Raw genomic sequence first — 14,462 nt, 5'->3', positions numbered from 1 at the left:
CAGTGGCAAATTTGTGCCATATCAGCTTCTTAATGTCATGTGACTCCTTGTAGAAAGTTGCCCGACTTCACTTCAGTAACAAAAGAAGTGCAGGCCAATATTATTATGTTTCTAAAGTTTTTGTTTTTATTTTATAAATATGTTTCTTAGAATTGTTATTATTTCGGAGAGACCCCAATAGATAGATAGATAGATAGATAGATAGATAGATAGATAGATAGATAGATAGATAGATAGATAGATAGATAGATAGATAGATAGATAGATAGATAGATAGATAGATAGATAGATAGATAGATAGATAGATAGATAGATAGATAGATAGATAGATAGATAGATAGATAGATAGATAGATAGATAGATAGATAAGCGTCACAATTTAAAAGGGGTAGAGTTGTTGGTTTGTTCTGCCTGAATCCACAGCTACAAAGAACACACCCTGGTGTTATAGTCTTTGATTTAGTAGTTAGGAAGAACTAAGGCTTGAATCGACCATTCTTTTGTTTGTTACCATTTGTGATCTGTAGTAGTTTTTTAGCTGCTTGTTGCGAAGAACAGCATGTCTTTTTGTCTTTGTTAGACTGGGAGCCATTGCTGGAAATAGCTTGTTGCCAGCCCATCTGCTGGAGTAGCCAGCATGCAGTAAATGGCTTAACGGTGCAGCTCATAGCTTGGCAGGTGTAGCTTTAAAACCGTCACCTTAATAAGACTGATGGGGGGTGGGGGCTTCTTTAGTTTCCCAGCTTCGACTGTATAGGTGTTTCTTCGTAATCAGCTGAATAGGTATTCCTTTAGAGGGGAAAGGTTCATTAGCCTTCTCTCAGTTTGCTGACTGGCAGTGAGAGGCAAGAAGTAGGGAATGAGCAGCTGCTTTTACTCTGGTCCAAACAGCTGGAGGAAACACTGGGGCACCCTAGCAGTTTCTTGACCTCTCGCTAAAGGGGCTTTCAGCCCAGAAAAAGTGTGAAATTGGACATTTTAGGGTTTTCTTTAACCTTAACTTTTTAAAACTTTGCCATACCTTGATAATGAAAACCAGCCCATCCCTGGGCTCAGACTGCAGGTTGAGCTAGTCCACTAGATCAGCTGAGATACAGCAAGTCTAAGATCAAGTTAATAAATTAGGAAACTAAGAAGAACTAAGGTATCTCAAGATGTTGGGAGTTTCCACACTCATCTAACAAAGCAAAACCCTGGTCACCACATAGATTTCGACACTGCCTGAGTTTTATCTCGGAATATCAAGAGTCGTTGCACCAGAGTGAGATGTCGCCATGTGACCAGAATGCATTGGGGCATCTTGGTATTTGCAGCGCTCATTGCACGGAAAAGGATTATGTAGAGCAAAGTGTGGATAAATAAGGAGTGTTTGCTGAAGAGTGCTGCAGTTTAATTCTGCAAGATAAGCGTACATGAATGTCGAATGCATTATTTGTTTTTCTTTTGCCATTAAATGGATTAAGCATAATGTGCTGTATTTTTGTACCAAAGGTAAAACGTTTAATAACTAGGAATAATATTTAAAAGTCAGAGCTATGATGAATAAATATTTCAATGAGGATAAATTCTTAGGGGCTCTTCCACAGCTCATCTTTTGAAGGTCCTTTAAAGTCACGGATTTAGGAGTGAAAACAACACTGGATGATGGGTGACTGACTGCAAAGCGCTGACGTCCACATTAAATGGACCATGAAGTTGTGTTCTTGTCAAGATCCACCTGAGTTGTGACTGAAGAGACACAGGCTTTTTGCATTATATTATCCCTGAGGTTTCCATATGAAAATTATCCTGGTCTCTGCTCTCTCTGAATGGTTTGTCCTCTGTGTATTCTGGGGTAATGCCATCTTCTGTCAAATGCAGCTACTCTACTACTAATATACTAGTACTAGATGCCCAGATCAGAATTTTGTGGCCAACTAAAGGTAAATGTAACATCTAACCAAGATGAATATGAAGTTTACATTGTAAACTGTCTTTAGTGTCTGATATTAGTAATGATCAGCCACAATCTTTAAGTCCATCATGTTCCGTGACCCAATGACAGCAACTTTCCTGAATCCTTGCTTTCTCTTGATGCCAAGATAAATGACAGAGATGTCTTGACATGTTGACACAAGAAAGTTCCTTCTATAAATACATCTTTATTCCTCCTTGCTTCCTCTGGTTTTAGTCTCCTTCACTCAGTAACATCCACACTGAAGAGTGTTGCTTTCAGTGCTTCAGTATGAATACCACTGAGCTGAAAGAGATGAGATTTTTACATTTTTAACAATCAGTCATTGGTCAGGGTGTATATATAATGCCTGTCATAACTGATTTCTTAGTGCATCTCTTTTTACCAAATACTAATAACCACTTTATTAGATTGAACCACAAAAGCATCTAGACCAGGAGTATTTAACTCCAGTCCTCGAGGTTCGGTTCTAATACAATAACATGTACATTAAAATGGAAAATTTTACATCTGAAAGTAACCCACATAAATGTGTCTTAGAGGAGGAGGAGTGCTGGGTCACTCCTACTGACTTGTGATGCACCTGTTTCCAGTGGAGCCTTTGTTCATTTTAAAGTCATCTTTATGCTTTTGATTAATATGGAAGGCAAGTTTTCGCAGTTTGATTTATTGCTGCACAAAGCAGAAAATTAAGACAAAGAAGTTGCCTACATCTCAACATATCTGGTCTTGAAATAAAACCTGCAGCATCTTGAACAACAGGACCAGCACCAGCATCATTCTTTAGTGAAGCTGAATTTCCATGTAAGAAACACATTGTATGCAGGACATTCAATTTTACTTAAACAGTTTCTCTGGCAGATCCACCCAAACCAGCCGGTGAGAAAAATGTAAATCAGAAAAAGATTATTCTAAAGACTCATTAGAGATGTACTAATTTGTGCTAATAACTGAGAACCCAGCAATTAGGAACTAATTACGGACTACAGAAAGCTTTTGGGAGACTCTTGTGTTTCCTGAGAGGATGAGATGTTGTCTTAGAATAAAGGGACTATTATTTAAACCCCTCAGCCCCCTGATCCCCATCATTAGTAATAAAATGGTAACAACGACCTTTCTTTCACACCAATACATCAACCTTCTCGCTCATTCTCTTTGCGCTGCATTAACATCTCCATCAGCGCTACCACTCGTCACTCCCATTGCTCTTCTTCTACATCACAAAAAAAACCTGACAAACCATTCAAACCATCTTCTTGAACTTGAAAGCAAAAGTGAATTCAGTGAATAGGATGACAACTAAAATTAGAGGTGTCTAGTGGGCTGTTAGGAAGAAAAAACATCAGCGGAAGCCGACTTTCCCTTTGATTCTTGTTCTGAGTCAGATGTCTTGTTCTCATGCGTTGAAGGGCTGTCTTATAAAAGTAAAAGTTTTAACTTCATTCTAGTTTCCGCTGCTGGCCAGCTACTGTAGTACCAATGAGCAATAACAAAATGGCAACTACTGTTTTCTTTTACTTCTTTCTTTTTAGCTGTTCCTGTATCGTCCACCTTGGCTAAAACCTACACCAATATGATTTCATATTGGTTTTAGCTCAGTTGATCTCAGAGATACACCGTTTTCATGGGGACGACGCAGTGTACAGCGGTCTAGGAGATTAAAAAAAACAATGTAACTCTAGAGGAAACTCGTGCATACAAGTTCTGAAAATGATCATCCAGCTTCAGCATCCACAGCAGTATCCATCTTTGCACAGGGGTTACCGGAGGGAACCTTTGGTTCAGACACAAAAGGTTAAACCGCCTGCATACAACTAGAATTAAAGTCATTTAAAATCCTGGTTGACATCTGTCTTACTAAAGCCAGCTGACAAGCATGATTTATTTTTATTTTATTTATTTTTTTTGGCATCTTGTGATCTGATCTATGCCAGTAAACAAAGCAGGAATAGCCAGTTTTATTCTTTTAGCTCAGTTTCTACACATGCATTTTTTTGAAATTCTGCAGTTCATATAGGCGATCCCTGTCTCAGCTGTGCATGTTGTCAGTAGACAACTGTTGATGGAAAGAAACACACCGCAGGAATCATTTAAATTATTCTGTATCATTGTCTTACATTGAAACCAGTCATTAGTCTAAACCAGGGGTGTCAAACATACGGCCCGCGGACTGGATCCGGCCCGCCGAACAATTTAGTCCGGCCCTTTGGCTAAATGCATTATCATTATTAAAAAATATATATATTTTTTTTTTTTTCAGTGTCCTGTCTGGCAATGTGGCAATACGAATTGTTGTCTTAATGCCAAAAAGAGCTCATCAGATTTGACTTTCACAAGTGGAGCAGTATAGTGCTCCGCTTGATTTATGAATGTGAATAGTTTTATTATGATTCATGCGGGGAATATCTCAAATGATATGGACACTATAATGGGAAAGTAGGAGAGGAAAGGAAGAACAATAAGAAAATAAAACAAAAGGTGAAAGAAATAGGAAATAAAAGGAAGAGAATGATAAAACAATTATTGAAAAAAACATGTACTTCGTTTAATTGAAAATCTACAGTTCCTATATTGTCTACAAGGGGCGTTTGTTTTAATTAGCAGATTAAGCTTCAGGTGTGGAAAAATTTTAATCATTTCCTAATTTTTATCTGTTTGATGTATTTTGTCGTGTAGGACAGTGTTTTTAAGTTCCAAAAAATGTGAATAAATGTTTTTCAACATTGTATAATCACTGTGATCAGTTCTTATGCATAATGCACAAGTAAATGTTTAACTGAGTAAAAGTATTGTTGAAATTGCGCATACTTTTCTTAAAAACGCAGAGGTTATTCATAACATATTGTGTAAAAGTGAAATTAATTTAATATAAAAATCAACAACAAGTCCACATTTATTAGTTCTTAGTTTAATCTTGCAATGATTTAACTAGTGTGGCCCTCTTGAGATCAGATTAAGCTGAATGCGGCCCCTCAACCAAAATGAGTTTGACACCCCTGGTCTAAACCGACAAATACGAGCTCCCTCTGTTACAACATGGATATTTCTGTCGCTCTAATTTAATGGTGATGATGAATCTTAGACTGGTCATGTGTTATTTTAATGTGTCTATTCTTGTATAACTGAAAATATCACCTATCTGAAAACTTTGCTTAAACTTGACTCTTTTCCTTTACTTAATCTTATTAGAGGAAGTTTAAAAACACCCCCTGAACCGTTAACTGCGTCAGAGATTAAATTAGGAGCTCTGACAAGTTAATTTACAATGAATCTGTTTGAAAGCCTCGCTCGACAGCTCGCTTTTCATTCTGCTTTCATCACATCAAGGAAGCAGCCGCTCAGTTTGTCTAATCTTCAGCTTTTTCCGTATGTGTGCGCTGACAAACGATTCTATTAGGATTAAAAGTGTGTTTCATGTAAAGTTTTGGGTTAGGCTTTCCGTTTAGATAGTTTTTATTTTAAGGGACTCTCACAAAGGTCCCCATAAAGATACTGAAACAGGCGTCTGCGTAGGTCGCAGTAAAAATACTCAAAAAGCCAAGCGCGTGATTACCATGGCAACAAGCATATTTTAATGTGTCGGTCTGGGCCATTATGGAGCGTTTGTTGTTTGGCGTTTTGGAGCGCCACCAGCAGCAATGATTTCCTCTTTTATTCATTATCGTCTCTCTCATTTCACAGCTCCTCCGACGTGTGGCACGTTTTTTCTAGAAACAGAGGCAGCAGTTGCTTATCTGGCCTTTCACATCACTGTGCAGCGAGAGCTCTCAGCGGGCGGCGTACAGAGACAACACCAACAGGCATCTGCCAAAATAAACCGTGTGTGAATTAGTTCATCCAAAAGCTCGTCCAGTTTTCACCAAGCAGTCGGGGGTTTTACATCTCAGCACATGCTGAGGCTCCGGCAGGGCTCAAAGTCTTGGCGAAACTGTTTTTTTACGTCAGGGTTCATGAAACGATAAGAGGAAAACTCCTTCTCTGGGGTTTTACTCAACTTGTTTTTGTTTGTTTGTTTTTGCCTCGCCACTATTTTGTTTCTTAGCTGAAATACAGTGTCGTAAATCAAATATGTTCTTCAGCTTGGATGGCTTTCCTGGGCTTTAGATTCAGTGAATTATTCCCTCAATGGATGAGCTGGGCGTTGTGTTTTTGTCTTTTTGGAAATTATGAGAATATAGTCACAAAATTGTGAGAGTAAAGTAGTAATTTTATGAAAACTTTTCCATCTGTGTTAAAATGGGGAATGTTGAGCATCTTGTAAAGTTATTGTAAAGTATCGGTTTCAACATGGAGAAATATTAAATCTTTTTAGCAAAGTAGCATCAAATTATTATCAGTGTCAGAACTTTGAAAAGATCATGCAAACAACTGTGTGACTTTATTCCTTTAATGTTTGTTATCTTGTACACCTAATATTATGACTTTATTTTTGTAATTTCCACAAAATTTAAATTTGGATTACAGTGATTGTAGATTAAAGAAGACAAATTATTGGCCATGGAGGAGTACATTTCCACAAAAAATGTTTTAGTTTGACATATTTGCAAGAAAAAAACCTACCTTTGCATTTGTGCATGAATGGTGCCCTGGGCGAGCCCCTCCTTCTGCTGCCCCTTAACCAATCAAAAAGCAGAAGCTGAAATAAATTTTGGAGTGGGAAGAAATTTGGTATGCATTTGTAACCAGTGATCATGAGCCCCACCCCCACTTGTCCCTCTCTGATACCGCCCTGGGAAGCTGCCCGTATCGTCTGAAAAGGTTTAAGGAGTTTGACTACTTTGGCAAAAATATTAAAGTGAGGGACACTTTGATTGAGTACATGTTTGTATGTTTTACACAAATCAGCATTTACAGGAGTGCATTTACCATTCAGGTGGGTGGCAGTCTACCTTTTAAAACACAGCAGAGAGCAATCATGTTGCCAACGTGTGCAGTGACCTGAGAAAACACTGCCAGCTGCTGTGAAAGGGCCACATGCACCTAGAGTATCTGCACACTGCAGAACCACATTAAAACCTTGTTAATGCAAAAGCAAAGACCAAATCACAGCATCTGCTTGAGAGTTTAGAAAGTAGCACCGCCTGAAGAGGGAGCATCTAAAGAAGCAAGGTGGACCTAGAACCTTTACGGAGTCTGTGGAAAAGTCAGGAAAGCCTTTCTTAACATTTGATGGGGTGTTTCTCAATTAAAGAAAATCTAACTTAGTTATTTTTACTCACAGCCTAATATCCTTTTTATGCAGCAAATGTCTTATAGAATGGAATAGAAATATCCCTTAATGTCCCTTTAGTAGGGACATTCAGATATACCATCAGCAAAGTTAAAGGCAATGGGAAACATGGAGATTCACACAAAGGTACAAGAAAATATCTATAGAAAAACAATAAAAATAAGAATAGGAGACAGTACAGTGAAGGCAAACTTACAACATCAGAAATATATACGGCATAGTTATTAAAAATAGCATATTTAGAATAGATTCAAAGAAAGTCTAAGTACAAAAAAATTCTACAGGATTTATAATTCATTTAACGCAACAGTGAGCTTAATGTTGAAAGTAGAGTCTGCCAGTCTGTTAAAAGCAGCAGAGCAATGGTGTTTGTCAGCAAACTGCAGAGCAAAGGTATAAAGTGAAGATGGCGTGAATTTTAGGGGATTTCTGCAGCTTTTAACCATCTATACTGAAACTGCACTTTGTCACATTACAAATACAAATTTCAGTGTATTTTACCTACATCTGATGTGATAGACCAGCTAATAATTATGACATTGACGAGGAAAAGATGCAAGGTTTTCAACAATTTCCACAAATCTGTAAATTGTGTGTGCATTTGTATGCAGCCTCACTGAGACAATACTTTAGATGTGGAGCAGCTCACCACACCCTGGAATTACAGCTGCAGGTCTTTGGGCCATGTTTCCGCCAGCTTTGCAGATTTAAACACGATGAAATTTGACCCATTCCTCTTTGCAAAACAGCTCAGCCTCAGCCATGGAGACCGATGGTGAAGATCTCAAGACTTGCCACATATTAGGTGTAGACCATAGGTTACTGCAAATAATGAATATCCTTTGTCTTGAATCATTTAAACAATTTAATTTGGATTTTTTTGGCTGCATCTTTAGGGTTGTTGGCCTGCTGGATGGTAAAGCTCTGACTAAATCTGAAACTTCCTCTTATCTTCTTGTTTGCTGGATCCCCTCCATGGCTTAGTACAAACCTTAATTGGCACTTCTTAAAACTTTTCTGCTGTAATCTTGCCACTCGTAATGGTCAGATTTGTAGATTAGCTGCCCTGTCCAAACATTCTTCTACCTGAGTAGGGGAGCTCTGCACCTCCTCCAGAGTTACCATGGGTCTGTTTGCGATTTCTCTTATTGCTCATAATGCCAGCCCTGACATGTTTGCTGCATTTCTTTATATTCATGATGCTTTTGGTTTCCTTGTGTCCTTTTACAAACCTCTGAGGCATTCACAAGATACCTTTGTTCATTCAGGACTAAATTTCATAGTCAGGTTCAAATTTATTCACTAACTGGGTGATGTCTGAAGGTAATTGCTTTGACTCGATTTTAACTGGTGGCATGAGAGTAATGTGAGGATGAATACAAATACACAGCATGCTTTTCAGGTTATTTGTTTTGAAAAATCTGATGCAAAACTATGCATCATATTTCTTCCTTTTCAGAATTATCCACCAATTAGTTTTACATAAAACTCCCAATGTAATACAGTCAAACCTGCAGTTGTAACAGGAGAAAATGTAGGAAACTTCAAGAGGTGTAATGTGGATATGGGCGTAAAACCGATTTTAAGGCTCTCTTAGGACTAAAGCACAAATATCAGAACATTTTATGATTTGGACTGAACGTCAAAAATATGCAATGTTGCTGCAACACCCAGGTGTGACAGTTTAGTTGTTAGAACCATTTTTAAGAGGAACATGCCTATTGAGGCTTTAAATTTAAAAAAACTAATACTTTTGACATAGAGAACAAAGAGAATTGATATATTCTAAGAAAATGATGAAACTTTCTAAAGAGCACACGTGGGAGAGACCTACCTAAAGGAAGTACTTTAGACCACTTGTAAATTGTGCAAAGGAACACATTTAGACTTAAAGCCCCAGTGTGTAAGAGTTTCACACTGGTGGACCATCTAGTGGTGCGCGAAATTAATTACAAACAACCTCGCTGTTAACCATGTAATACCCACTACGAAAGCCGTGGAGTATCATAAATGTGACAATGTAAACATGGGTCCTCCATGAATTAGCTACTGCTAACAGCTAATAGCTACGATCATCGTGTGAAAACGCTTGTTTTCTTCTAAAGTCGCTTGTAAATTCTGTGAGTCGTGGTTTTTTTTTTTGGGCTTGTTTCTGAACGTGCAGTCACTTATTTGGGGTCTCATATAAGCGACTATAAACATGATTAAAGAGACCTAGTCTGGATGCTGCACTACAGACAGTGAACCGGCCAGCTGGTGTCCCTCCGCCTCCCTCCCACATGCTTGCTGAGAGGGAGATGGAGACGAACAAACGGGCCGTCTCTACCGGGAGGACCAATAGTTGCTGGACCACACAGCCCTGTCTCTAACATGACGTAAAAAACAAACTTCACTGTTATATTGAATTAACTTACCCCCTGTCCAACAGAAAGCCTGCAACATCGGCATCAGTTTAGAGTCCATGCCCCTTCATGAATTATCTCCACTCCACCTGGTAATAATAGCTAAGCTGATATAGACTCATTTTCTCCCGGGTTGTTACTTCCTTTTCTTTTCTCGGTTACTTTCTCTCCCCTCTCACTGGGCAAAGAGTATGGGTGGTACTCCATCACAACAGAAAATGTCAAATAGAAAGATCTACGGCCGTCTTTGCTTGTTTTCTACTCCCCCTCCACCGACAGCACGTCTTCATATACGAGACTATGCATTTATTAAAGCAATACTTGATTTTTGCTAATCAAAATCCAAATTAATTACACACCTCTATTAGTTCCATTCACAAACCAAACTGTTCAGTCGCAATGTTTAGGAAGATTTCTGGTTTTAAGTGGGAGTTGCTGAAGGCGGTCCCAATGTGTCAAGAAGCCTGAAACATCTGAACAAAACCTCTAACTATTTGACCAATCAGAACAGCATCAGCAATAAAAGTGCCACAACAGGCAAATGACATCTATGATCTCTGACATGAATATGTGAGCAGCAGTACACAGACATATCATGATTGAGTAAGAGTTTTAATTTTCTTGTACATATTTAATCATTGATCAAATTGTCGAGCCAGCCTCCAAGCCTCTACATTTTTTTTAAGCCCTGACCTTGAACAACAGCAACAACAAGATCCCCTGCAGTCCCTCGGCAGCTCCGATGGCTCCTAAATGCTGCTGAGCTCCACGCTGATCCGGAGCTCGTTTTCACGACACGGGGCGACTGAGGAAGGAGGTTGCATGAAGCAGTCGGCACGCTGGCACCCCTCTGACTGCTCACACTGGAATCACACGTTAACTCTCCTTTTTTTTGTGACACTTTCGCCCGTGTAAGTAAATCTGAGCTAGAGAAGTTAGAAACCACCCAACATCGACTGCATGAGCTCTGCAGAGCGTACGGCAGCGTCTGCACCACTTTGCAGAGTTTTGTACAAAGCTGAATTTGTTTAGACAAACGGTTGTACATGTTGTACTGAGATGTGTTAAGCTATTTGGGTTCCGTTCAGGATTATTACAGTGCAATATAAATACAGTGCATTGAAACTGAACGTTGCCAGACGTGTTATGTTGGGAGACGTATAAAGAGTTAATTTAAACGAGCTGTGCAAATGCATTTGCTATTTATACATTCCCACTGCCATCGCTGTTTTGTCATTACCAAACCCAACTCTGTGTGAATAAAAGATAGCTGCTGTAAAATAAATACTAGATAGATAGATTTTATTACAGACTCAAGGTCCAAATTACAAAAAACGAATAAAAGATTAAAAGTACAATAAAAAGAAAAAGAAAACTCCTAGCCTTTCAAAAGCCAATCATACCAATGTCTCCAGAGTACAGATGAGTATTTTACTGCACTATATTTAACATTAGGCAACAGTTGGATAATACTATTATTGGACTCGTTTAAACGACAAACAAATTTATACATAAGCTTTCTTAAAACAGCCGGTAAAGTGCTGACACAAGCAGATACGGTTCACTAGCACAAATCCGGGTTTGTTTAACAAAAGTCTTATAGGCCACCTTCAATCTTTGAAGACTGGCTTTTTTAAAGTTGCCCCACAAATGTGCAGTATACAGAGATGTACAATATGACCTAAACAACTTCAGTTTCACTGCATCAGCACTGCAAAAAGGGAACTAAATTTAAATAAAATATTCTTGAAATGGGTATATTTTTGCTTTGATTTGAGCAGCTAAATAAGACTATTTGCCAATGGGATGAGCATTTTTACCCCTAAAATAAGATAATTAGATATCCTGCACTTAAAATAAGATGATGAAGATGAGTTGTTCTTATTTTAAGTGCAAATATCTCACTCTATTGGCAAATAGTCTTATTTAGCTGCATAAATCAAGGACAAATTCAAGAAGATTTTACTTACTTTGAGGTCCCTTTTTGCAGTGAGAACAGAATCCAAACTTACGGACAAGGATATTTGCCGGAGCATATAACATTCGAACCTCTCGGTAAACGTCTTCATCATCAGACAGACGGTCTGTCAGCACATGGCCAAGATATTTTACTTCATTTGAGACATTCAATAACATCCCAGACGGTTTAAAATTTGGAAATATAATATTTTTGTCCTCCTTAGTGCGATAAATCAAGATGATACTTTTAGATGGGTTACTATATACTATTTTTTGTGTCTGTTACATTTACAAGATACTGTTAAAGCTGAAACGTATTGTGTTTCAAATACTGGATGAAATTAAGGATGGTTTATACCATTGAAAACATTTGTTCATATGATGTTTTTAAAAAAGAAATATGCAAATAAAACAATTCTGGAAGATGTAAAGTAAGTCGTCCAGTAAAATCACACAGAAACAAATTAAGTTTACTACTCTGCTGCAGTCTGTTAGAACAGAAGCTCTGGTCTTATCCAAATGTTGACCACTGCAACAACATATATAACAGTGGGACGACGAATGAAAACAGATGACCAGTAGAGCGCTGTCCATGCTGTTGGACATGTCCTGTAGAGGACGTCAGATTCCAGCGTGTCAGCACTTTGTCGTTACAGACGTCTGCCAGTATTTATCGTCTGGAGGGAGGCTTCTGTTTAAAGAGACAGACACAAGCAGTGCAGGTGTCCTCCATCCTGACATGTTACAGAACACCGACGTTCAACCTGAGCCCTTCCTTATAATATCCATGTACCTTTGTGATAGGCAGACGTCATGCAAATCTGGGTTCATGTCCTGAGACTAAAAGGAAAGACTGACATGGGGAAAGAGAGAAGAGAGTGACGGAGGACGGGACGGTAGGGACTCGTCTCAGAGTGTTTCTCAGAGCGTTCCTGGCAGCAGAGAAACGTTAGTGCACTCTGTAGTATTGTCTCTTTCTGTCCCGTCTGTCTTTATTTTGTTGCTTTTAGTTACGCACACACAACACAGAGCAAAGCCTCCAGCCTATCATCATCCATCATCACGAGCCGTTTTCAGCGCCGTCTTCAGTTCTCACTAAACTTTTAATGAGAGTTTGAGAGGACAACTGAGCCAGCATATAGTTGGCAACGATATCCGATAGTAAATAACAAGTGCTCCTCCTAAATTCAGTCCAGCCAGGTTAAAATGAGTTCACTCCTGTTCCTATTTCACCTCCGATATTCTGAGCAGAGTTCACAGCTCCAGCACAAACTTGTTCTCAGTCATTGCTCATTTTTTTTTTCGTCTGTCATGAAGTTTAAAAATGCCGTTAGATTACCCGATTGCCTGGCATCCGTTTTACTTTCTCCTGTTGCCTTTGCTCACACAAACTGTATTTTATAACAGCTGGATTGCCAGAACAGCTGCTCTCATTCGCACATTTCTTGCCTTTCGTTGTCAGAAAACAAAACAACTCTGACAATCAGAAGGAATGGTGCTGCATTTAGATTAAAGTTTGTAACTGCAGTCACCCTCCTATCATCATCATCATCATCATCATCATCATCATCATCATCATCATCATCATCATAAAGTCAGCATAGGCTGGACTTGGTTTTGATTTGCTCTTTAAACCGCTTTTACAAAGCGTCCTTCAGCCTTTTGAACACTGTCATGCTGTATATCTGACTACAATCTAAAGCTCCCACTCCTCTGACTTTGTCCAGGAATGTTTTAAAATGATTTTTACTCAAAGGTCCATCCTGAAATGAAGTTAATTTACTGTAATGAACAAGGCCATGAAATCTTTCCTTTGTAATTTGGAGAAACTGATAAATGCTTGGTGAATTTAAGGTGCTTGTCGATTTAAATAATATAATTTCAACACTTTGTTTCCTAATTTTAACATGTTCCCCTTTAGTAAGTATTGATGGACTAATTAGCATTTTTTTTATCTTTATATTTGTCTGTTTCTGACTTTCTTTTGGTTAGTAAATGATTCATGAATAGATATTGCTGGAAAATTGATACTTTTGATTAGTTGTTAAGTTTTCCTTTAAAGCTGAGAAAAATGCAGCTATCTCCTGATTCATCTTTCCATGTATATTAAAGATTGTGTGTTGGAAAGTTAAAGAATTCATCCCTCAGACTGACATTTGTTAGATTAAGACTGTTTAGCTGGCTAATCATTATTAGTTATTTAATTATTAAAATGTAAAAACACACATTAGGATCACATCCGAGCCCAATAAACCTGGACCAGTGCATCATTAATGAGCAAAACTCCTAATAGCTGAGAGGACTCTGTAATTTGTTTGTTACTATTTGTCATTTTAAGCACAGTAAATGTTTTGTCTATTACAATCAGAGCAACACCGTGAACGTTACATCCCGCATTTAGCAATCTGATTAATTTGGTGCCGCTTGTGTTGTTTTGATAAAAAGCTGAGGCTGGAGTCAACATGCTGTTCTCATGGTATGGATGTGTTATTACCGATATAAAGAGACCGAGCTGCAGCCGGGGTCAGCACGCCGTTGCCTGCCTGCTCTCATTATACCTGAGGCAGAATCGCAGCTCACTCACGTTACACCCTGTCTGTCTGGAGGGCCTCAGAGTCCAGACAATGTGTAATATAAGTCCAGCCTTTAACAGTGACACGCCAGGCCCAGTCCAGGTAGGCACAATACGGTTCATCACAGGATTCTTGGAAAAGCACTGTGAAATTATTCACGTTTGTCTTCATTTGCTTTGTTGCCAGGAGGGAACCAACAATATGCTTCTTGTTGATTAAAGTCACTCATTAAGAAGAAGTTTACTGCTTTCTAAATAACATGTTCCGGATGAAAAAAACATGATAGATATTATGATATATTTGTTTGGCCAACTTTTTGGTAAGAAATTGACTAACGGATGCAT

At 38.5% G+C, this 14,462-nt stretch overlaps 1 protein-coding gene across 3 annotated transcripts in view; it reads right to left on the bottom strand.

The window, feature by feature from the left end:
• The window catches only part of kcnab1a (potassium voltage-gated channel, shaker-related subfamily, beta member 1 a), a 136,469-nt gene that overhangs the window by 80,003 nt on the left and 42,004 nt on the right, over positions 1–14,462 (bottom strand). The window lies entirely within an intron of this gene.

Source organism: Fundulus heteroclitus, chromosome 18 (genome assembly GCF_011125445.2).
Source record: "Fundulus heteroclitus isolate FHET01 chromosome 18, MU-UCD_Fhet_4.1, whole genome shotgun sequence".
Classification (NCBI taxonomy): domain Eukaryota; kingdom Metazoa; phylum Chordata; class Actinopteri; order Cyprinodontiformes; family Fundulidae; genus Fundulus; species Fundulus heteroclitus.
Note: the sequence above shows the minus strand (reverse complement) of the source record. Positions and strands in the feature narration are given on the sequence as shown.